Source organism: Homarus americanus, unplaced genomic scaffold (genome assembly GCF_018991925.1).
Source record: "Homarus americanus isolate GMGI-L3 unplaced genomic scaffold, GMGI_Hamer_2.0 scaffold39675, whole genome shotgun sequence".
In the NCBI taxonomy this organism is placed as follows: domain Eukaryota; kingdom Metazoa; phylum Arthropoda; class Malacostraca; order Decapoda; family Nephropidae; genus Homarus; species Homarus americanus.
In genome coordinates, this window is record NW_024736071.1 from 18,398,867 (window position 1) to 18,425,443 (window position 26,577).

At 43.7% G+C, this 26,577-nt stretch overlaps 1 protein-coding gene across 1 annotated transcript in view; it reads right to left on the reverse strand.

Moving 5' to 3' along the window:
- LOC121871866 overlaps positions 1-26,326 on the reverse strand; it is a gene marked incomplete at its 5' end in the record, with an annotated part of 38,013 nt that extends 11,687 nt beyond the window's left edge. Inside the window, 1 exon segment of the mRNA XM_042374439.1 lies at positions 26,211-26,326.
- Between the last annotated feature and the right edge of the window lie 251 nt (positions 26,327-26,577).

Genomic DNA, 26,577 nt, shown 5'->3' on the forward strand with positions numbered 1-26,577 from the left:
GTAGTGTGGTGTAGTATTGTGTAGTGTGGTGTAGTATTGTGTAGTGTGGTGTAGTATTGTGTAGTGCGGTGTAGTATTGTGTAGTGTGGTGTAGTATTGTGTAGTGTGGTGTAGTATTGTGTAGTTTGCTGTAGTATTGTGTAGTGCGATGTAGTATTGTGTAATGCTGTGTAGTACTGTATTGTGTAACGTGATATAGTATGTGTAGTGTGGTGTACTGTGCAATGTGGTGTAGTATTGTACAGTGTGGTGTTGTATTGTGTAGTGTGGTGTGGGGTTCTACTGTATAGGGTGAAGTATTGTGAGGTGTGGTGTTAGGTAGTACGTACTGTATGGTGGAGTAGTGTGGTGTTGGGTAGTCATGGTGAAGCTTCGGTTTTAGGCACCCACTGTTGATATTTTTCCGCGTTTTCCCCCGTCTAAATGGAGTTCCTGTTGACTTTTGTGGATTCAAATATTAGTTTGTATGAATTGTTTTTTCCTCTTATTTTTAGCTGTGGTGCAATTCTATCCACTGCATATAAGGACAGGCCTCTATAACGCACCTCACCCAGACGCTCCACTTACTCACTCACTGGTTCTAATGTGATTTATTTGAGTCAGTTTGTAGCAAGACAGCTGATTGGCTGGCAGTCGGACGTGGGAAAAGTCATTGCTGTTCTTTAGTATTTAATCTATCGTATTTGTATTCTGATATTTTAAGGGATATTAGCTATTCTGTGTTGATCTCTGAGAATTCATGTACTTGGGGAAGAAAAATTAGCATGTAAAACGCTCTGGTAACATAAATATCATGAAAAGAAGACGAACATGAACAAGACCGGAGACAAAACGCCTCCTCGCTAAGTGACGTCATGCAGCATGGTGAAGAATGTCGCTGTACAGTACACGTTTTCTCTTCTGACAATGTTGAAGAAATTAGTAAAAGCGAGACGTGTTAACCTGATAGAAGTAAATAGGTTAATTATTACCACAGGCAACTAGACCCGGGCCAGGGAGGTGTTCAAGCTACATGTTCGTTGGTTCGTCTGTCTGTCTCTGTTGGCAGAAATATGAAAGGTTGGAAACATCAGCACTCCTCTCTACAGTTAAAAGTCTGGGTCAAAATTAATCAAGTGTTAAGTACAAAAGCACACCCTGAAACTCGTGTGTGTGTGTGTTTAATGTCACTACCGTCTTTACTTACAAGTCTACGGAAAATTCCCTTAACATTTCATTATATCAGCTTTGGTGACGTATTCTAAGGTGTGTGGTGGACCCCAGACCAGGTGTGTGGTGGACCCCACACCAAGAGTGGTGGACCTCTGGCCAGGCGTGTTCGAAACACTCACAGTCTTCCTGATTCTTCTGGAAGATTGAGACTATCTGCATGGGTCTCTCTCTCTCTCGTGCTCTCATTCTCTTTCTTTCTCCCTCTTTCCATTTCTAATTTTCTTTTTTTGTATTCTTTCTCTTTATTCACTTCCCATCTCTCTCTTTTCAATTTTGTGTGTGTGTGTGTGTGTGTGTGTGTCAATATAGAGAACACAGTGGTGGTGGCCTCCGGGGCAGCCCACGGGAGGGGTCCAATTAGGCCACACTTGTCAACCCTTCATCAAGGAGACACTAACTCAAGGTGCTGGCTCAAGACGCCACTCCTACCGTGTGCTGTAACTCACTTGAGGGCCGTCTGCTCCCTTAATGACACCTACCTCCTCTTCCTCTCTTTTTCTGGGGGGGCAGAGGGAAAGGGGAGGGGGGAGGGAGGAGGAGGGGTGGGGAGGGAGGGAGAGGGGGGGGAGGAGGGGAGGTGGGGAGAGGGGTGGGGGGAGGAGGGAGAGGGTGGGGGAGGAGGGAGGGGAGGAGGTGGGGGGAGGAGGGAGGGGTGGGGGAGGAGGGAGAGGGTGGGGGGAGGAGGGAGAGGGTGGGGGATGTTCTTTGTTGTTTGTCTAGGAGAGTGAGAAGAGCGTGTGTTGTATCTGGGTGATCGCGGCCTGTGTGAGAGTAACCCGGGAGCTAGACTGTTCCTTTACCAGTGAGATCCTGACACATTATAGCGCATCCTGACACATTTCCGGGTACGTATCCTAGCACAACCTGACACACACACTGTAAATGGTACATCATCCAGGTCAGGAGTGGCAGTCACCCAGCACCGGCCTCACAGGGTATATTTTCACGACAAATCTCAAATCAAATCCGTCGACCCAAGTGGATTTTTTTTATTAGTGAGTGGGAATTAAATTTAACAGGATCAGATAGACGAACGGACGGACGAAGAGTAAGATGGGCACACAGAGACAGACGAGGCGAGGGAGAAAGTATTACTGCTATAGTCACACGAGCTTTAGGGAGTGGGGAAATGCACTCAAATAATCGCAAACACAATAATAATAATAACAACAACAAGGATAGTGCATCATGACCTTGAAGGACTGCAGGTGCAGCGTTGTCAATGATGCGGCTTAAACCTGAACCATGTACAAACAAACTACAACAAACAGGGCAGTCTTTGTCCTGTGGCATCATTGCCTTATTCCTCAGTGTTCCTTACAAATACACTTTCTTGTGTGCCAAATAATTAACCCCATAGTGTCCCCGTAGTGAAGGTGTTAGTGGAGATAGTCTAGTTATAGTGTACTGTAGGGTAAGGCTGACGAAAAACGCCATTTTTGAAAATAATTAAAATTTTGAAGAAAAAACGACAATTCATGTATATTTTAAGAATTCCATGAATATAAATTACAAACAGAATTAAAATGTTCTAAATACGCATCTTATGCATAAAATTATGTGGCGGCGTATAGTATAACGTATACAAGACCTTGTAAGTGAGGGATGTGGTTAACGTTGTGTGTGTGTGTGTGTGTGTGTGTGTGTGTGTGTGTGTGTGTGTGCGCGCGCACGCGCAGTTTATGAAAAGTCATGGACCAGCCGAGTCACTGCAGTGGACACCAACAGTAGACGCGACACAACACACCTTCACACTGTTGCATCGACCCACATACACAAAATTTACACTATACACACAAACACAAATACACCATGCACAAACATGCCTTACACATACATAAACACACCTTGTACACAATACACAAACAAGCCTTACACATACATAAACACACGTAGTACACCATACACATACACTAACACACCATACACAAACATACGTACACCACACATACACACGAAACACACCCTCGCTCCTCTCCCTCTTGATTAAAGTAGATAAATACATTTATACACTAATTAAGGATGAAAATGGCTGTGTGTAAGCAGGTGGCTGGGTAGGGTGGTGTAGTGGTGGGTGTGGCTGGGTAGGGTGGTGGGTGTGGCTGGGTAGAGGTGGTGTAGTGGTGGGTGTGGCTGGGTAGGGTGGTGGGTGTGGCTGGGTAGAGGTGGTGTAGTGGTGGGTGTGGCTGGGTAGGGTGGTGGGTGGCTGGCTGGGTAGAGGCTGGGTAGTGGTGGGTGTGGCTGGGTAGGGTGTGTGGTGGGTGGGTAGGGTGGTGGGGTGGTGTGGTAGTGGTGGGTGTGGCTGGGCAGGGTGGTGTAGTGGTGGGTGGGCTGGGCTGGGTAGGGTGGTGGTGGGTGAGGGTGGTAGTGGTGGGTGTGGTGGGTGTGGTGGTGGTGTAGTGGTGGTGTGTGGGTGTGGGTAGAGGGTGGTGTGGCTGGGAGGTGGTGGTGGTGGGTGTGGCTGGGCAGGGTGGTGGTGTAGTGGGTGGGTGTGGCTGGGCAGAGGTGTGTGTGGCAGGGTAGAGGTGTGTGTGGCAGAGGTGTGCGTGGCCGGGGGATGTGGCCTGTGGCCTTGCAGGATGGTGTAGGTGGATGTGGCTTGATAGGGTGGTGGTAGTGGTGGGTGCCGGGCCCAACAAACCAACCCCCAGCATTAGTCAAGCTAGGCTAGTCACCCTCGCCTCCACAACTTATCGTTCACAAACTTCTCTAGTGCGAGTCAACCTCAACCCACTTACTCCCCCTCCCTCCCCACCCCTTCTACTTCTTCTTGGCTCTACAGAAAAAAAAGACGATGATTTAAAGTTTGATGGTTGGCTGCAGGGGCGTAAGTTTGGACTAATCAGGGATGAAATTAGATGAGCAGTTTCCCGTTGCCGCTTTGTAACGTGAAGGTTGTCAGAAGCACGCATTATCCCCCATTGTCCTGTACTCTTGTTTCAATATAAAAAGAGTCAAACAAAAAAATAAAAGTAAAATCCGGATCTATGAAAACTATAACAGACTTGGCTGGGATGGCGGATATGAGCGAAACAGTGAGGAAGGTGAACGAAAACATGCGACAAGGGGAGCAATACTCACGGGATTTACCTTCCCGAATTCCACACAAACCAGCCATTATTTCCTTATCCAAGTTTGCTTTATCCATGGATCGCTCGTCGACACCAGAATCTGGCCATATCTCATAACGAGTGTGGAGGAAGCGGCACTGCTGATGACGTCATTATTACATAAACTCTTGATATTTTTATGTAGCAGTTGGCAGGTGAAAATTTGTATGTGTATACACACGTACACACAAACACACACAGTTGAATAGTCCATATAGTGTGTATGCGGATGAACTAGTCGGGGAGACTGCAGAAGGTGAGAGGAATGACTGCAGTGTGTGGACCACGTACAGCTGGCTGCCACACCCACCTCTCTCAACAACTAACCCGCCTCTGTGCTAGACGGGGTGGACCCCAACCTCTAACTAAAGTGTGCCAGAAATTTGTATGCATCTTACTCTCTTGTTACATCTGACCTAGTTACCGGTACACACAAAATAATAATAGAATGAAGAAATGGTTTCTGAAACACAAACCCCCGGCCCGGATAAACCTTAGCGCCCCACCTCACTTTGTGTATGTCTTACTAAATGAAAGATTATACTCGTCGTCCTAGTATGAACATACATCTAATTTTATATGATCTTATTATAGGTCAAATTCTCTCTAATTGTGAGTTATGTAATAGAGTTGAGTGTTGACCAAATAAGAATCTATTGATTTTTTGGAGGAAGAACATTAACTAAGAACAGATGAAGGCCAAGTTCAGGTATGTCAGTGTCTACATTACATTTTCTTGTATAATAGTGAGGAAACTCGGCAGGTTGGCTGTGTGGCGGCCAACAAGGTACAGTACACACTTAACACAGACAGATGCGGGTTTACTTCACAGCTCAGCGTCAAGACAAGAAGATTTATGACAAAACTTCTCAAGAACAAGTGGAGAGACTAACCTTAGCTGAGGGTTGCCTGATGACGATGGGAGAAGATTTGTTTGAAAAAGTCGATTATACGTTGAAATCTGGTGTGTGTGTATATATATATATATATATATATATATATATATATATATATATATATATATATATATATATATATATATATATAGCGTGTGTCTCTAAATATAAAAAAAATAGCCGAGTTGTTGAAACTAAACTACAGAGCTGACCCCGGACGACCTCACGCAATACTGAATAAAGTTACAGGTAGATATTACAGGTGACTACTCAATACACGATGCTTGCCTTAAAAGATATATTCATCAACCCTAATAATCAATAACACCTTTGTTCACTAACACCCAAAAGCCTATTGTATTGAGAGCTTCCTGTGTATATATGGTCGTCTTATCGTTACATATTAAAAGTTTCCTGTTATTCCAATACAGTATTTCCAGAACCTCCTTCAGTATACAACTAATTATCGCTCAGCTCACAATAAGTCTTGCGTGTGTTATTGTTCTCTGTGATACACGGTGAAGGTTGGAGGGGAAAGAAGTAACATTGGCCCAAACTAATTTGCTTTTGTTCGTTAAAAGTTTCAGCTGTTGACTTTGTACACAAGGAGGAAAGTTAACCCTTACTACAATACCTCAGTTTGTATTGTGCCTTTGAGTCTGTACAATAAATACATTACGTCTTTACTACAGAGCCCCATTATTTATTTACAATGTATACACTTGTTTTCAAATTTACACTTCGAATATTTCAGTTCAGGAAAATCTTTTAGTTCCTTACAGGGGGGATTAGTTACCCAGTTAACACGTTGATAACAGCTTAAAAGTATAATACCTGCAGCACAAACATGGTCCCAGTGTACACAGGAACATGTAGGAGTGCCACCAGGTATTAACACGACACACAGAACAAAGTTAATGTCCTCGCTCTCAACTAACCCAGGGAATGATGATGAAATAGGAGAAAAATGACACGAGTCGAGACAATCATAAATAATAAGCGAGATGCTGTTTTGTCGAGGAACCAGTGGAGAGAGAGAGAGAGAGAGAGAGAGAGAGAGAGAGAGAGAGAGAGAGAGAGAGAGACAGAGAGAGAGAGAGAGAGGCGACGATTGCTTCACAAAACAATGAATTAGGATCATCATCATCAACCATCCATCATCATCGTCACTATCATCCATCATTACCACCATCATCATCAGAGTACTGTAAAACTTTGAACGCCTCCAAGTATGGAAAACAAAAAAAAGATGGTGGGTGAGTGTGAAGAAGAAGAAGACGAAAGTTAATGTCAAAGGAAGGATGAAAGACAATTTAGTAAGTTTATTCTGAAAGGAATTAGCGAGTGAAGAAATGTGGTCTGAGGGTGGGGTGGGGTGGGGTGGGGGTCGAGTAAGACAAAGTGAAAAGATTGAAGAGGACTGACAGTTAATGGTGAGAAAGACACAAGAAAGCTGACAGTTACTGGTGAGAAAGACTGAAGGGAGCTGACAGTTACTAGTGAGAAAGACTGAAGCAGCTGACAGTATTGATGAAAAGAGTGAAGAGGGCTGACAGTTACTGGTGAAAAGACTAAAAGAGGCTGTCAATTGGTGTGTGTGGAGGGGGGGGCCCGAGTGTCAGGTTAATGTGATTTGTTACATCCCTTGACAAAGTTTTATATAAAAGAATGAAGACTTCGGTAAAGTAGTTAAGAGAGAAGAACGAGAGGAAGTTTGACTCGTCTCGGTGTTCAAGGAAAACTACTGAATACTAAGAAAAGTTTCTTGTCAAGTAATAAGGAATAGGTGAGGGGGTCAGGGGCGCCCACACGCCAGACTGAGCTAGTCAAGTGTGTATATGAGAGGAGTGGCACGTGCAGGCTATGAGGCGTGGCATGTGCAGGCTTTGAAGCGTGGCATGTGCAGGCTTTGAAGCGTGGCATGTGCAGGCTATGAGGCGTGGCATGTGCAGGCAATGAGGGGAGTGGCACGTGCAAGCTATGAGGCGTGGCATGTGCAGGCTTTGAAGCGTGGCATGTGCAGGCTATGAAGCGTGGCATGTGCAGGCTATGAGGCGTGGCATGTGCAGGCAATGAGTGGCACGTGCAAGCTATGAGGCGTGGCATGTGCATTCTATGAGAGGTGTGGTACGTACAGTCTATGAGGGGCATGGCACGTGCAGGCTATGAGAGGTGTGTACGTGCAGGCTATGGGAGGTGTGTGATACGTGCAGGCTATGAGGGGCGTGGTACGTGCAGGCTATGAGGGGTGTGGTACGTGCAGGCTGAGGGGTGTGGTACGTACAGTCTATAAGAGGTGTGGTACGTACAGTCTATGAGAGGTGTGGTACGTGCAGGCTATGAGAGGTGTGGTACGTGCAGGCTATGAGAGGTGTGGTACGTGCAGGCTATGAGAGGTGTTACGTGCAGGCTATGAGGGTGTGGTACGTGCAGGCTATGAGAGGTGTGGTACGGCCAGGATGCGTGCAGGCTATGAGGGGTGTGGTACGTACAGTCTATAAGAGGTGTGGTACGTACAGTCTATGAGAGGTGTGGTACGTGCAGGCTATGAGAGGTGTGGTACGTGCAGGCTATGAGAGGTGTGGTACGTGCAGGCTATGAGAGTGGCACGTGCAAGCTATGAGGCGTGCAGCTGGCATGTGCAGGCTTTGAAGCGTGGCATGTGCAGGCTATGAGTGGCATGTGCATGTGCAGGCAATGAGGTGGCACGTGTGCAAGCTATGAGGCGTGGCATGTGCATTCTATGAGAGGTGTGGTACGTACAGTCTATGAGGGGTGGCATGTGCAGGCTATGAGAGGTGTGTGGTACGTGCAGGCTATGAGAGGTGTGGTACGTGCAGGCTATGAGGGGTACGTGCGGGCTATGAGGGGCGTGGTACGTGCAGGCTATGAGGGTGTGGTACGTGCAGGCTATGAGGGGTGTGGTACGTACAGTCTATAAGAGGTGTGGTACGTACAGTCTATGAGAGGTGTGGTGCAGGCGTGTGGTACGTGCAGGCTATGAGAGGTGTGGTGCGTGCAGGCTATGAGAGGTGTGGTACGTGCAGGCTATGAGGTGTGGTACGTGCAGGCTATGAGGTGTGATACGTGCAGGCTATGAGCGTGAGTGCAGGCTATGTGTAGTACTATGAGGTGTGGTACGTACAGTCTATAGAGGTGTGGTACGTACAGTCTATGAGAGTGTGGTACGTGCAGGCTATGAGAGGTGTGGTACGTGCAGGCTATGAGAGGTGTGGTACGTGCAGGCTATGAGAGGTGTGGTACGTGCAGGCTATGAGAGGTGTGGTACGTGCAGGCTATGAGAGGTGTGGTACGTGCAGGCTATGAGGGGCGTGGCAAGTGCAAGCTGTTCACATAAGATAAAGTTTTTGCTCCAACAAGCATATGAACAACGAGAGTGACTCACGCGTTCAAGATGTCGGAGGTGAGGTAGTAGTTAAAAAAAATAATAATAATAATAATACGAACGAAGAAATTATTAGACTTTGTATTTACGCTGAGTTCATGACTGGTAATGAGGCGCGAACACGGCAAAAGACATCGTCAGGAGGGAGACAGCCTAAGACACACGGACAAGAAGCGGCGAAGATGTCGTCGTTAAGGTGTGTGTGAGGCGGTAGTGATGCCAGAGTGAATAGGTCTCACCCGACGGCAGAATGCACCTATACTGAGGAGGTATAAAAGAATTCTTGTTTACAGAGAACGGCCATAGTTCTTTATCCCGCCAGGGTGTTGTGTGGTGATTGGCGTGTCACTGTCATTAATTTGTTTCTACATTTTTTTATCATTATTACCATTTCAGGTGTTGATTATCATTTCCATTGTTATTATTATTGCTGCTGCTACTGTTGATGACCATTGTTGTTGAGGTTGTTATGATCATGACAGATCAATAATATATTTGAGAAACTGTGTGTACTCGTCTTAAACCAAGTACTCTATAAAGTACTCGCCCAATGTAAACTGTAAATGTACTCGCCCTAACCCATGTAAACTGTGTGTACTCGCCCTAACCCTTGTAAACTTTGTGTGTACTCGTCTTAACCCATGTAAACTATAATGAACTCGCATTAACCCATGCAAACTGTGTATGTGCTCGCCTTAACCCATGTAAACTGTATATGTACTCGCCTTAACCCATGTAAACTACCTAAGTACTCACCCTAACATGCAGTATGTACAGTATATTACATGTATTGGATTAAATCATATAAAATACAGTATTATGTACAATACCTGACCAATGTGCATAAAACGTACGTAACCTAACACAGGTAAAGTTACGTTACCTGGTTCATGTTGTCCCTCACACACATTCACACACGCACACAAAGGTGGTGTCGTGACTGCAAGTATCACATCGACTTTTCCTCGGCCTGTCACCGTGTTATCAGGCGGGGAACACCATGCTTCCTGCTGCGCCACACAACTCTCACTTTGCATTCGAAATTTTCAACTTCTGACCTACTGACAAGAAAAGTCTTCAGAAAACAGTATTGACATCCCGTCTCAAGGACTTCCTATTTATACTTTCGTTGATCAGTATAACCAGTAACGCCGTGAGGAAAGTTTCTTGTTTTTGTTTAATTTTGTTAGACCGCTAAGCGGGTTCTTGCATTCCGCCTCCACAGTTGACGTGCTTGGCTCCGAACTGCTTCTCTACCCAACAGATGGCGTTGCAACGGTTGCAGTATCTCGTTTGGGTTCAATACATTTATGAGCAGAGGTGTAAAAGATCTTTTATTTATAATGTATAATAATAAGTAGGTGTGTAGGTAAAGTTTAGTGTGGCATGGATAGGTTTAGTGTGGCATGGATAGGTTTAGTGTAGTGTGGTTAGGTTTAATGTAGTGTGGATAGGTGTGTTACTGTAGCATGGATAGATTAGTGTAGCATGGATAGGTTTGGTGTAGTATGGCTAGGTTTAATGTCGCACGGATAAGTTTAGTAAGAATGGGTTTGGTATTTTCGGTTTAGTTGAGTATGTGTATAAACTGCTATTAAGTGCCCCGGTACATAAAGCATTAACACGTAGATATCTTATACACGTCAGATTGAGTTCTTTGTAGCAAGAGATAATAATTTACACACGTCATCCAATCGTTCTCATCGTCTGGAACCCTTTGTAAATGATAATAATTCAAATATAACTGATCTAGACTAGAGATATTTGGTCTATTTGGTTGAGTTAGGTACTGGCGTAGAGGGTTCACTAACCTCTGTTTTGCATGTTAGGGTAGAGTTGGTGACGGCGTGATAGCATTTACGATTTCTCTCCTTTTTAAACTCAAATTTTATTAATGTTATAAATTTATTATAGTCATATGCATTTTCTATAGTCAAGTTGCTTTCGAAAATGGTTAAGAATTCACAAAGAATCAGTCAAGATGATGAATAAGAATTTTTCGTCAATGGAAATTCGTTTACAATTCCTACACTTATTCCAGAAAACGTTTTATACCAGCTGACATGTGTCAATGGTTCGCATTGCTGTAGCTTAATACATCGTTTGTTGACGGGTTGTACCAGTGACAAGGGGTGATGACCACGAGTGTTAACGTTAGCGGTGAGGTGTGAAGCACTTCCTACCCTGACTCCTGCCTTCACTCGACACCTCTGGCAATACCTGGCTGCTTCTGGCAACTACCCCGAGGGTCCAGTTAGGTGAGGAGAATTGTGAATTTAACATTACATTATTTATTAAAAAATTCATTGCAATATACTGTTTTCTTTCTTCTTGCTATTCATATACAAGTTATGGTATAGTACAGCGTTCACAAAATATTAAATAATTACTTACATGACCCTCAAGTTGAAATAGTGGCCAGATATTGCCAAGTGTCGAGGGAATTTTGCCCATAACTTTACACTTTTATACTACCAAAACTGGATGAATGTGTTGGTCACAGGTAATGTTATTTATTACCAAATACATAAACTATAATACTGTAATACTGTCGGTAACCACACGTCCTTAAATAACTAATGATGGATTACTTTAAGATTACGTACCCCAATTATTTCACGCGATAAAACACTAACCTTACCTAAAATAACCTAGCCTAACCTAACAGAACATAACTCAACATATTCTAATCTAAACTAAAGTAATCCCACCACGTAGCGTTCAGGGGTTTCACTGTCTGGTAAAATGTAGTCTTTAGGTGATCCCCATTGATATATAGAGTAAAGGTGTTAGCGTGTGGTACTCAGTGTTATTGTGAGCAGTGAACTATCTGGTCATACGGACTCTCTTGTACCCATCTGGAAGATCATTACAATAATTGTCTTTCACCACACTTCTAATGACGTCACGCAGATATATTACAGTCATTTAACTCTGGTGTGTGTGTGTGTGTGTGGGGTAGCATTTTATGATCTGTGATGAGATTAATGTGGTGTTTGTGTGGTGTGATGTTTGTGTGGTGTAAAGTTACAAGTTCTGTTATGTTACACCAAAAGCTTCAATTCCCCGCCTCACCCAGCTCGCCCACTTACATTATCAATAACACGAGAGTATATCCCCCCGCCTCATGATATCTGAAACTGCTGGAGAAGGCAAAAATTTCTCTCGTTTTGGGTCCATATTCCACCCATTTTAAACTCTTCGAAAATTCCAGAAAGTGTCGCGATTTTGGTGCAAAGTTTCAAGGCAATCCATTAACCGTCTCGGAGTAAAAATTGCGGGGCGGACTGACGAAGAACACCCATTCCTAAATTGGCCTGAAGAAGAACACCCAAGAACATATCCTCTTTACCCGTGTTTGTCCTGGGGTGAGTAGCACGAATCAGGGCGGCACTACACACCGAAATCCTTCACACTACATTGTCAGTTTGGGTCTACAAGCGAGAGGTACAGTACTCGTACTTAGCCTTGGGTTAGGCAGGCAGGCGGGCGTGGTGTGTCAGAAACCACTAACGTTTTCCATAATGTCTACTGGTTTTGTGAATAAAGTCGTATACATTACTCATCAGTGGTTTAATTTATTACGATATAAAATCAACGTAGCGTAATCAACACTCTCTCCTTGTCTTACCCCCCTTATAGACAGCCTGGGCACAATGCGGTTAAAAAATTTCAATATTGACTGAGTGAACGGCGGTGTGTTTCTCCCGACGCAAAGTCATCCAACTGTAAACTGAAAAATAAAACTCAGTGATTTAACAAATTCTAGATTCATTTTCTGGTGCACAATGAGAACACTCAATAGTTATTATACGCTGTTTGTATTTTTAATAAGTATAAAAACCTTCAGTGGGGGAGCCATGATTTTTGTGGACCTCCTAACTACAATGTTATATATCGAAGGACCTTTGTTTGAGCTGTATCTCATTGTGTGTTTGTTGTGTGTTTTATTACGGAGTTTTGTGGCGGCTGTGCGGTGAAACACATTTTATATACAATAAAATAATTCACGGTATAAATGAGTTCAGGTATTTGCCTCTTGGTCCCTGAAGGGGTCTTATAGTCCCTGAAGGGGTCTTATTGTCGCTCAATGAATACCATAGTCCTTTATGGTTTCTCGTGGAATTTCATTGTCCTTCAGGGTTCCTCATGAGATGGGTTGGATAAGGTTTGGTTGAGAACGGTTAGGTTGAGTTGGGTAAGGTTAGGTAAGGCTAGATTAAGTTGGGTAGGTTGAGTTGGGTTTGGGTAGAGCAAGGGTCATTAACCTTTATATACTAATCGGCCACTTTGCTGGTATGTAATCAGTGATCGGCTGCAGCTGTATAATACTCAGGCAACATAAATCAACAACGTATTCTACAGGACTGAATGAGCAGTCAGTCAGTCAGAAGAATTATGATAAGCAATACTGAATTACAAGCTAAAATTAACTGTAGGTTAGAGTAAATTGGTATTTTATAGTTACAGTATAAAAATATGGACCAAGCTGCACTAGCCCAATTTGATGTTTTGTTAAACAGGGGAAACAAAACTTTCACCAGTACAAAATAAGGTAATATAAAATTGTCTTCTTCCAATACAAAATATTACGATAAACTGTACAGTAAAGAACAAAAAGCCTATTGTGATATTTCTAGAAAAAATCTTTCAGCTGTTATATCAAAGTAGCATTAAAAGTTGCTTTTTGGATTCCAAACACAAATACACAGAACAAAATTAAATCTAATGTGATGTTTATACCCGGATATGATTTGCAAATTCAGCTAAATTTGCTTAAATTTTAGTAACAGCAGCCTTCACGAGTTGTGTGGTGCGGGTGAACTTTGAACAGTACAGTACTAGTTTTTCATAAAGGTACACACACACTCGGGGAATGTCTGCTCACATGTCGATCCAAACATTGAAAGAGCGATGAAAGCCCTCTTCTTGCGTACTTCCTTCATCCATTCACCCCTGCTTTTTATTGTACCACCTAAAATACACTTAATTATAACAATATTACCGGCCGCATAACCCGAATTTTGGACGTCATTCAGCCGTCTGCAACTCCCAGCCGCATGCGGACTCCTGGGTTAAAGGCAACTGAATTGTGCTTGATGGTGTGGGTGTTCTGGTGTTATATAGGTTGTTGAAAGTCACGTTAAGTTCCCTTAGTTGTACATTTTTAATTCAACCTGAATAATTCCGGTGACCTATTGTTTGGACAGCCACCTCATGAAAGAACAGTGTTAAGAAAACTAGTGAATATAAGAAAGATTAACAACTGTGTACAACAACAACTATAAATAAAAAAAGATAATTATGATCAGGATATAAAGTAACAACAATGAATTAAGAGAATTGATACACGAGGAACTATTTCCGGGTTATGGCCTCCGCGTCGATAATGTCCTAGACGACTGTGCGTGCGTGTGTGTGTGTGTGTGTCAACCACCTCACGTGATGCATTCTACCTTACCACACACACCACCAGACACTGTAGAACACATCCACCACAACCATACAACACAGCCACCTTAACATCTCCACCATAACACACCTACCTACAATGAACACACTCACATCACACCAACCTTAACGCACTTTAACAAACCTAACTTACTGAAAACTTGACAATGTACTCCACAGAACAGAACACTACTGTGGTACCCAACAAGTATTTACAGTATAACAACAACAGTGTAAATAAACTACATTAACACAGCGACGGATACTAAAACATTCATGAGTCTTCCCTTGGCAACAACATAAACAAAACAGTAATTGCGAATGACGTTTTTTCCATCCACGTTACGTCAAAAAAACAAACAGTAGATATGGAAGATGATGACAGTAGTGAAGATGGTGAAAAAAATAGGACTTGCCATTGACGTCTTTTCATCGACGTTACGTAAAGAAAACGACGTAAGAATGAATTGCGTGTGGGCCAACATGACTGAGCTAAGTCAAGGTAAACACTGTACTGGAGGTGTGTGCGTGTGTGAGGGTTAAATTCGCCACCTTTACTGACCCTCCTAACATGGTCTGTATAACCCGGAAGAAACGTACTGTATACATACCTAACGAACGGTCTATACTCCCTTGAAGAACGTATACCTACACATCATCAGTCTGGTCCATTGAAAGTACAGAAAGAATATAACATTGTGGTTAGTTTACCCTTGGAAGAACGTACACACAACATGAAGCATCTGCATTGAAGAAGAACGTTAACACAATCTATTGGTTCTATCCCCTTCATGACGGCGCGCACACAAACTAGGTAACATTTTTCATCAAAGACAATAAACATTCCCTGGACACAACAAGACCTGAACGGAGAGCTGTGGCCGTCCTGTCACACACAAGGCTCGAAGGGAGGACCACTTTTTTTTTAGGCCGCCTCCTCCTCCCTTTGCCCCTACTACTGCACCCCCTCCTGATGGTGCTGGTGGGCGATGATCAAAGCTGTCAACCCAAAACAAAAGCTAAAAATGCTCTTCTCTCCTGATCTGTCAAAGCCTTTTTTTTTGAAAGAGAGAGAGAGAGAGAGTGTAAGCTTTTGTTATCTTCACAAGGACACCCTGGCCCAACAATGGAAAACAATAAGGAAGTTTATCTCCAACCTGCCTACAATTTTCGGAGGATTCCATGAAAAAAAAATCTATTTGCCTCCAATGGTAACTATACATCATTACTTATATAGTAACCGTAACTATACACCAGTACTATTATGAACACACCTTGTCACTAGTAGTATAATACCTGGGTTTTTAATCTAATATAACACTGAACAAGGTCTTTAGTCTCAAACCTGATCTATGGTGAACAAAGGCGATCATTTACGATCAAGTGTATAACAAAAAAATAAAAGTCAATAAAAAAAAATAAACAAAAAATAAAATAGATGTTATCTGTTTAGGTTTGATATAATATACCACTGAGATTATGTTAAGAGAGAGATGGTGAATGTTTAGTCATCCTGTGGACAATGCACTAACCTAACTTAACTCCAGTATATGGAGCCAAGATGGAAACTACAGAAATTCTCTATGTCACGATTGTTGGCTGTTAATGTGTCTCAATTATCATAGGTCATCGGGCCAGCTTCCAACCACCGAGCGTGCACATACATACATTCATACATACATACACACATGTAGGATGGATGTGGTGTTGGTGCACTTCATCTCGATTCGATACAGAAGAAAAAATAAATAAACAATACCTTTAACAAAATACCTCCATCACTTCATATTTGCGGGGCTAACCCATCACTTCCCTATTCTATTAACATTACCACACGTGGGCATCTGGGAGGGCGGCTCATAACTTTTCTGTGAACATTCCATTCTGCAGAACCTTTGCCATAATACCTCTATCAGGTGTATACTTATCCTGCTTCAAATATCTTCAGTGTTTGGGAATGTTAATCCTTTGGTTGGTATTTTAACAAGTTTAAAAATGATAAATATTTCTACTGTCCATTCGTAACGATGGCTGTCAGTGTTACCAACTGACTGTCTGCTGACTTTAATCTGCTGTTGGAGAGCCTTGCTGTTCTTTATCGACTATCAGATGGTTGAATGACAGCATTAAATGACATATGACAATTTCTTAGCTACCTGTCAATTAGATGGTATTTGATTTTCCATGTTGATCTTACTGGCTGTTAATAACCTATCATTTTGTTCTCAAGGACGAATAATTGGCTGTCATTTTACTGTCATATGACCCCACTCGGCTGTTAGCGGACTCATTTTACTGTAAAAAATGGCTTCCACTTTCGCTCTCAATTCGCTGTCAAAATTGACTCATACTCGGCTGTCAAGATTGACTCGTACTCGGCTGTCAAGACTAACTCCCACTCGGCTGTCAGTGAGTGAGGGAAGAGAGAGGCGGAGAGGGGATCGATGGTTCCATTAATATTAGATGTTGGAGCCTGATGAGCTTCCTGCCCGTTTGAAGAGGAGCGACTGTTGCTGTCACCAGGCTGTTGCTATCAACACGCTTGCTGTCACCAGGCTGTTGCTATCACAAGACTGTTGCTATCACCAGGCGGTTGCTGTCACCAGGCTGTTGCTGTCACCAGGCTGTTGCTGTCACCAATCTGTTGCTGTCACCAGGGTGTTGCTATCAAGGCTGTTGCTGTCACCAGGGTGTTGCTATCACCAATCTGTTGCTGTCACCAGGCTGTTGCTATCACCAATCTGTTGCTGTCACCAGGCTGTTGCTATCAAGGCTGTTGCTGTCACCAGGGTGTTGCTATCACCAATCTGTTGCTGTCACCAGGCTGTTGCTATCAAGGCTGTTGCTGTCACCAGGCTGTTGCTGTCACCAGGCTGTTGCTGTCACCAGGCTGTAGCTGTCACCAGGCTGTTGCTATCAAGGCTGTTGCTGTCACCAGGCTGTTGCTGTCACCAGGCTGTTGCTGTCACTAGGCTGTTGCTGTCACCAGGCTGTTGCTATCAAGGCTGTTGCTGTCACTAGGCTGTTGCTGTCACTAGGCTGTTGCTGTCACCAATCTGTTGCTGTCACCAGGCTGTTATCAAGGTTGGCTGTCACTAGGCTGTTGGGCTGTCACCAGGCTGTTGCTGTCACCAGGCTGTTGGGCTGTTGCTGCCAGGCTGTTCACCAGGCTGTTGCTATCACCAGGCTGTTGCTATCAAGGCTGTTGCTGTCACCAAACACCATTTATGAGAGTCAAGTGCTGTCTACACACACACACACACACACACACACACACACACACACATATCCAATGGTTGTAAATACTTGTTCTAATTAAATGCCTTATCTCAGGTTTATATACTTTGTAATTCTTCCATCTCTAGTTTATCTTCGGCTCATCGTGGCCAATTAGGATCACTAAAGAATAGCTGCCCCCAACATGATGATTAAACACTAACGGTAACCTAACCTAACCTTTACTTATATAACCTACCTTAACCCAAACTAATCTTGCCTAACCTAACCTGATCTAGCCTAACCTGCCCTAACTTAACCTCGTCTAACCTTTCCTAATCTAACCTAGTCTAACCTTTCCTAATATAACCCTCCAGGTAGCATCAAGGTGTAAAATTATCAGGTAATAATAGAGCTAAGGTGAGCTAATACTCAAGCGGTCCGTCAATCAACCAATAACGTAAAAACGTGATCTTTGTCGTCCTTACTGCAGTTCATCCTACGTCCGCCAGCGCTGAGTGACCCACCGGAAGGGACCAGGGAAAAAGGTTCTTTCGGTCAGTGCGTGCGTGCATGTGTGCGTGTCACGTTAAACACTCTTTCGTTCCTTTAAACCTTCCTGTTACACCCGGGCTTCGCTGTTCCTTTACCTTGGTACAGTATTTTACGTCTTAGTATTAATATTACTGAAGCCATCTCCCTGTCAACACCATGGAACGAATTCTCAATGGTCCGTCAGGCTAAGTTTCTAATAGTGCTGCTGCAGAAGGAGAAAGAAGAAGAGGAGAAAGAAGAAGAGGAGAAAGAAGAAGAGGAGAAAGAAGAAGAGAGGAAGAGGAAGAAGAAGAAAGGAGAAGAAAGAAGAGAGAAAGAATAGAGAAAGAAGAGGAAAAGAGAGAGAGAGAGAGAGAGAGAGAGAGAGAGAGAGAGAGAGAGAGAGTATGAAAGAACCTAAAAACGAGAAATTCTAAACGTGAGCCTTCATTTTTACTGCAGTGCCCCGTTCATCCATCATGAATGGCCGGGGGTGTACAGCGCGGGAATAATTCATGGAGTGTATGAGGCGGGGTCGCTCTCGTAAGCCAAGGACCGACCTGGTTTGCACCAAATTATCAGACTCAGGATCAGAAAGTTCATTCAGTGAGGCTAAAGTGATGCTTAAGTTATGACCTACAGCTCAGTAAGTGGTGACAGCACACGAAGGTAATGATGACAGCACCATGAAGGACAGATCTTAAAGTTCACTAGGCCTGGAGAACAGACTCTTGTGTCCAGTTACCACACTATTAAAGGGCATTCCAACCGTCCCATATAGACATGACTGCCTTATAGGGACAGTGTTGATATAGCACTAAGTATAGAAGCCTCCGGTACACCTACACTCTCCCTGCCTATAAAATAAGGCCCCAATTTACAGCTGGGTGAATTAGGAATGGCATGGGACCTAGTTACTAATACTTAGGACACGAGGCAGGTGTTGTATCCATTCAAGCACCCATGTGTGTTTAGACGCTTCAAGTCATTTTTTTTACGAGTGGGTGTGCATGTTATGTTGTTGTGCCTGGGGGAGATAATTCTAAAAGTATTTTGCGGTTAGTTGTCCATCAAGTTCTCGCGTCAATACTCAACTTTCTTACCCAGGCGTCACATACAAGACCAACACACGAAAATGCCCCCCCCCCCAAAAAAAAAATCATGTTTGTTTTATTTATTTTCAAAGTTGATACACATAAAGCCTACAAAGACGGCTTCTTATTATTCATGCGGGTTGGTGGAGCAGGCACTCAACACAGGTGGCGTGGCCAGCATTACCTCCAGGCGGCTGCACAGATATATGTAAAACAGAGTCATTCCCTGCCAACACAGCCTCTTACTCGGGCTACACATATACAAGGCCTCACTCTCCCTTATGCCACCCGCCGGTCTGACTCGGTGACCATTGCGTAACTTTAAAGGCTCAAACACGTTAACACAGTAGATGGGTGGCTTAACTGATGTCCTATACAAGGAGTCAAGGTGTAAACATTTTTACCCCAGGTCCTATAATATAATAACCCTAATGGGAGAACAAAAACTCAATTAATATGAGATATGAAAAACATGTTTACACTCCCGTACACACTGAGCCTCCCTGATCCTCTGATGGAGAGCTTAAGCCACACCCTCTGTGTAGTGCTGTGTGTCCTACACTGTCAGTAGTGCTGTGTGGGGCCCACACTGCCACTAGCGGTAGGGTGTGTGGCTCCCACTGCCACTAGCGGTAGGGTGAGTGGGCCACATGGTCACTAGTGGTGGGGTGTGTGGGCCACATGGTCACTAGTGGTGGGGTGTGTGGGCCACATGGCCACTAGTGGTAGGGTGTGGGTGTGTGTGTGTGTGTTATAGTAGCAGTGTAAGCACAACATGAGAGGGAAGTTTCCTCCTTAAAATCATTATTTATTACGTAGTTGGTGGCTCCCTCCTTAACTATCTTCTTTAATGTTAACAAACTCGCCACAGCCTCATTATTAGGACGCCAGCGATGACCTCTATCCCAGTGCCCCAACACATAATAAAGAACAAATGTATAATATGAAAAAAGAAGAGGATTTCTTCCCCAATTTAGAAGCGTCTTCCCGAGGCGACCCATTGACCACACCTGCTGCAGGATGACGATGCCCTCCCCCCCGTACCCCCACCATCCCTGCGACCCTCACCACTAGCCTTAACCCGCACTATATAAACATGGCGCCCACACCACCACCCTCACGACCTCCATATGATGACAGCGACATTTAGACCTTATGAATCTATCTGTAATTTCCACATCGCCGCTACTACCTCCAAAGTGCCTCCACATGACACCAAAGACCTCAGCACAACCACAAGACTTTTACGACGACTCCTATGATCTGTACGACCTAACACATGTACAGGACTCCCATGATTTCTACAAAGCCTTCACTCGCCCTCCACACTCCATCAACAAACCACACGATACTTTGATTCGTATATATTTTCTTGATGAATTTTTTCCCCAAATGCCTGCGGATTATAATCTAATTGTGGGTATTTGGTGGCTCAGTGTATCACTCGCTACCCCCATCCATCTCCCCGGGCACGACCACCCCTGCCGCTCACCACAAAAATATATAATGAAAATAACAAGTAAAACGGCCCAGAGGCGATCACCAGCCGAGGAAGGGAGGACGATTGGGGGTAGGGGAAGATTGGGGAGGGTAGAGGGTGGGGGAGGAATGAGGGTGGGGGAGGAATGAGGGTGGGGGAGGGTTGAGGGTGGGGGAGGAATGAGGGTGGGGGAGATTATGTTAGTAAACAGAAAAACCACTTGGCCCTTACTGTTTTTCTATTCCACCAGTGTTTACCTGCACAAGGCGTATCATCTCCCACAGCACAACTCATAAATCGGTAGAACTTCCATTATTCATACCTGGTGTTTGGTACTGTATGTGTCACGACCTTTGAACACTGTATTTTTGTTGTTGTTGTTGTTAGTAACGACCTTTGAATACTGTATTTTTGATGTTGTTGTTAGTAACGACCTTTGAATACTGTATTTTTGTTGTTGTTTGTACTTGTCACGACCAATGAAACATCGTCTTTTTGTGTGTTTGTTTTTAGATTACTGTTGTTCCTATTGTTGGCGTTAGTTATTTTGTTGTCAGTCGCTGTTGTTGTCTGACATTCTTATTCTTGCCTTCACATTGTTTTTGATAGCCACGAGAAATCCAGTACAGTTGTTGTCGTCACTGTTAGCATTGTCGACAGTGATATTGTTGTTAGTCATATAGTTGTTACTGTTGTTGTCATTGATGTAGCTGCTGTTATTGTTTACATTGTTATTTACTATTGATATGGTTGCCGCTATTGTTATTGGTAATGTCACAGCTGTTGTTTTTTATTTGTCTGTCACTGGTGCTGTGGTTGTTGTTGTTGTTACATCTTTTTTGTGGGGGGAGGGGGAAGTGGTTGTGGGGGGAGGGGGGAGAGGGAGGAGGAGGAGGATAGGCACCAACCCACCCCCTCCCTCCCTCCTCCTAGATGCCCGTGTCTCAGGTGGTGACAGTAGAGTGGAGGGGAGTGGAGTGAGGAGGGGTGAGGGGATGGAGGGGGCGCTCTCTTTGTGAGATCTAATTAATTGTTCCGTAAAAATGATGACAAAACACATGTGGGGAAACCTGGTGCAATCTAGTCTGTCTGTCTCTCGTGCGCGCGCGCGCACACACTCACACACACACACACACACGGAAAGGGAAAATTATTATCCCTTCACTGCATTAGGTTTGTACTAATTAGCATTCATCCGATATTCTAACTAATTCGCCTCATTTTTTTATTTCTTGAGTCATTTCGATCATTATTTTTTTCTTGAGCCAATCCTTCCAAAAAGACAGACACACACACACACACTACTACCACCCAAGATCCCTCGTCCAAGAATTGCTGTTCGATACCACAACCGCATCCAGCCTTTACGAGCACGTACTGATCGCTATAAGAACAGCCCAGTCCCAACCAGTGTAAAAATTATCCATAACTTGTAATCAACCAGTGTATTCACTCCCAGTCAATCATACCTTTTGGCACTGTCACTATGTTGAAATGCCCTGTAGTATGACCTTCTTCCCACCTAGTTATTATATACAGTATCATATTTGTATCACTTTGCTGTCACTCGGAATCTAGTATGAAGGTCTTTCAGCTATGTCACACTGATATGCATTTTTAGTGACCTCACCTTCGTTGATGAGCTCTGAGGTTGCTCGAGAGGTCGACACGGGACTGGCTGGTCCGTCCACAGATGTTGCACGTGTGGAGGGCTACATCTAGTGTGGGAGGGGCGGCGGAATCTTTCCGACGTTTGCGCTTGTCTGTCTCGGTATGCAGTCAGGCTAACTCAAAAGTATTAACACCTTCTCATGTGGTGCTCCTCCAAGCGTTAAGGTGTGGAGTGATCGTCTCACAGGTGAGGGGGTCGATTTGGCACTTTTTCAGGTTTGTCTTAAGATTATCCTTATACCTTTTCCGTTTCTTGTCAACAATGCATTTGTTATTACTTAGACGACTGTAGAGCATCTGTTTCAGCAGTCTACTGTCGTCCATGCAAGTAACATGGCCACCATTGGACAGTCCAACTTAGTTGTTCATGGATAATGTCAGCCTCGATGCTCCTACAGTTGGTGTCAGTGAGAATACTGGCATCTGTCCTCTTGTCTTTCCAGCGAACTTGAAGGATGGAACGAAACGTAGACTATGCTGGTGAAAGTTCTCAAGTGCCCTGAGGTGCCTCCTTTATATGACCCATGTCTCGCAGGGTGAGGAGAATAATTTCAACTTCCACGTGTAGTTATGACTAGGGACTCTTGGTAGTCATCTGTCTGTCCTTGTCGTCATTTTTAATATTGACTTTATGTACAGGGACCTTCGTCAGCCTGTACATATCCAAGTTTGTTTATTCTAGAGTTCTCCTCGCAGCTGACTCACTTGTATAACTTCAAGTTTTAACCATTAGTTAGTGGTTCTTTACCTGACATCTACCACTAAATGTGCACGGGGCAAACTCACCTGCCCTAACCCAAGAAATGCCAGTACTGTACGTGTAAATTTTGTCGTACCAATTGTGGTATGACTTGTGGTGTGAGATGATCCATTTCCTCCACTGATACAGAAAACTCTGTCATTCTTTCGGAAATCTGGACGGAATCAGGTTCTTATTCTTACGTTAAATAATTGTTGTAAAAAAATTACAGGAAAAATATCTGTCGAAGATCAGACCTACCAGTAAACAACACGTCAGCCCCATTCTAACAACGAGGGACCGTGTATAAAAGTGACAGCATTATATCCACTTATTTTGTAGCGGCCGGTATATTAAACGACTGATATAGACCCCCTTACTCGATACCGTATGTGAGGTGGGGTATAATAATGGGACTCGTGGACTTGTTACCTCACAGAATAACGCACATGAAGTACTAGCGTGTGGTGTGGGTTAATATTGTCTTGACTCAGGGTGAGGTAATTTCTCCTGGCGTCTCTTCATCGTCCATAATTCAAGGTCACTCTCTCCACACCTCCGGCCGTCACCTTTACCTCTGACCTACTGCAGGAAATTCAGGGCCATATACTGTACATGTCTGGTGGCGATGTTCTAAAGCATTTATTTCGAGCTGGGTTAATTACCACTGTTAACATCGTCCAGCACCGGAGGCTCCACCTCTGCTAGCACCAAATAAGTAATCCTCACTAACTCAGCTTTGATTTATTCTCGATCAGCGGTGTTATTTTACAGTATTAAGAGAAACAAAATACAGCCAAACTAAATCAAGAGACCGTGGCCGTCAGACGCCCTGGCCGGTGGACGGTGAATAATATAAGAAACGGAAGGTGACCTCACCACCACTCACAAATATATCAACACTCGCTGGCACCTCATTAATGATCAAAATATTAATATATCGCAGGTTTACCTCACAAGAGGTGAAGGCCTGAGACAAAAAAATGTCGTGTTGTAAGATCACAACACAAAAAGTTTGTTGTATTGTAAAAGAAAAAAAAATACACAGGGATTAGTGTGTCTTTATCTATGAAATATTACATTACATTCTGGGTCGACACTGCATTGTCAGCAACACTGGTCGACAGCTTGCTTGTGTCACTAGCAACACTGGTCGACAGCACTTAACTTGACCAGCAATAGCATTAACAGCTGGTGGCACCACCAGACAGGAGCTGCGAGAGAAGGTGGGTGATGTACTAGTGCCGTGCCCCACACCCATCCTCCTGACAGCACCCGTGCCCAGTGTGCATCACCCAAGCAGCACGTAGCTTTTATTTCTCTCAAACACATTCCCCGATATAGGATCTTTTCAATGGGGTATATACTGTACTGCTTCTGCCTTGTTTAGTGAACTGAGACATTATCTGCAACACACACCAACAGAGACAGGCCAATACACCCCTGACCATAAGACACAACAACTTAGCTTCATAGACAGCGATACACAAGAGGTCGTCACACAACTCGCCTGGGAGCTGGTTTTCGCAACTAAAACTTATCGATTTATTAACTGGAAAATACTCAAGTTTTGATTGGCCCTTAGCAGCCATGTACTTGTACGGAAAAATTCTCCTGAACAAGAGTGAGCTGGTCACACTGTTAACGACCCTGTGTGTTAACAGGGATTTGTGTCAATTCAAGAGATCTGGTAAATAAGTTTTATACCTGTATTGGTTGGTGAACGACAAGGCACACATTTAAAAGTTGAATAATTTTAAAATAATAAGTACAGTAGTTAGTAAGCTAATTTTGTAGGTCATACCAAAATTTTGTAGGTCATACCAAGGTCAAAGTTCACCATCATGAAAAGTTTGCAACAAAGCACGTTAATTAGCGCTGATCCCACGTCGCTTTCATTAATTAATGACCTTCAATATATTCAAACACTGCACGTCCAAACTGGTCTATAGAGTTGTGGTGTCCTGAGTGAATAAAGCATTCGCTTCCCGACCCAACAGTCACTGGTTCGACCCAGTTATAGAGTGCGATGTCAGCGACGCTCTCTAGTTCAGAGCAAAAGTGCAACCCGTAGGTATGACTGCTCCTTAGGAACAGTGCAGATACAGCACACTGTATACTAGAGCTTTAGTATGCAAAGAGGCAGCGTGGCCGGCAGACTAATCAACCGCATTTTTTACACCAACTGTAAAGTTGGATACCCATTTTACAGCCAAGTAAAGTGGGATCAAACCCACAATCCTTAAGACACGCTGTACCTTTCCTCGTGTACCGAGGAAAAGAACGATGTGCCATAAAGCAATCTGGCGGTCATTATTAAATAGGAGTGTACATGGCACTACCTCCCTTGTTCTCATTAAGGTGACTTATGTTCCACACGAGTTACAAGAAACATCCCCCTGCCGCCGCGTTTCACCAGTCGTGGCAACAGAAAGAAAGGGTTTTGGTACACCCTCCATGTGGTGGTGAATACGGGAATTATCACCATTCCCCGTGACCAAGACTACCAGCTAGAATAACGTACAGTACAGTATGTTAGTGTGAACCAGGGCAAGTGTCTGAACACAGTAAGTGGTAATGAGTTGACTGGGGGAGGGAGACACCTCGTGGGTTGACTGTCTGAGGGACAGTTATTTCAGACAAAAGGTTCATAGTATGGATTATTTACTGTTGGCTGCACTCTACAACAAGATTCACTAATTATTTAAACATTTACATGAAGCCTGGCCACACGAAGTCGATTTTAAATAAATACAAAATTAAATTTTACCGTCACATTAGTCGGAAGGTTTTACAGTTCCCGTTAAGCTTCTGCAAATGTCATCTTAAAATCAGCGTCTATCCCCCGATGACGCGTGAGCTGATCTTCGTAGCATTAAAACGTCAACAATTACTACAAACTCATTTCAGTGGGTCGCCGCGCAGCACTGTGAGTGTGTATAAGGGGTAACGACCTTCAGTCTCTCATGAGTTGTGTTCACTCTCACTTTTCCCCCATATTAACACATCTATTTGACTAATGGCCTTTGACCTAAGAGGCATATGAAACATTGATAAAGATATTTTATGTTATATGCAGTACAGTATATTACCAAAGATTGATACGAGTCCTACTTCGATATAATATTTCATAATTGATCCCAAACTTTTCATTCTCAGTAACGGTGTAACCAAATTAATTCCCTGCATTAGATATTGATCCAGTAGAGGTGTTATTAACCAGAATGTAAACAACTTTATTCGTGCTGTATGAGATATGATCGTCTAATACTAATAAGTTACCAACCTCCTAAACGTTTAAATGAATGTTCTAAGCTCATCATCAACAGACATACACAGAACAAGGGTGACTTATGGTGGGATTATTAACTTAGGTGACACTTAATAACTTAGACACTCACCTCACAGAAACACTCCATCGATAGGGGTAGGAAAGGCAGACACGGACCTTGACTAAATCCAACCAGTAATTAGTTTCCCTCGTAAGGCTTCTATGTCCTCCATCGGCTCAGTGGCTCTGGAAAAAACGTAAAAAATTTAGCTTGTTACAGGAAGTTATTACGTGGTACACTAGAGTGTGGAGGGTGTGGTACACTAGGGTGTGGTACACTAGGGTGTAGTACACTAGGGTGTAGTACTGTAGGGTGTAGTACTGTAGGGTGTAGTACTGTAGGGTGTGGTGCAACAAATTATAGTGCAATAGCATGCGGTACACCAGGGTGTAATACACTAGGGTGTGGTATACGAGGGTGCGGTACACTAAGGTGG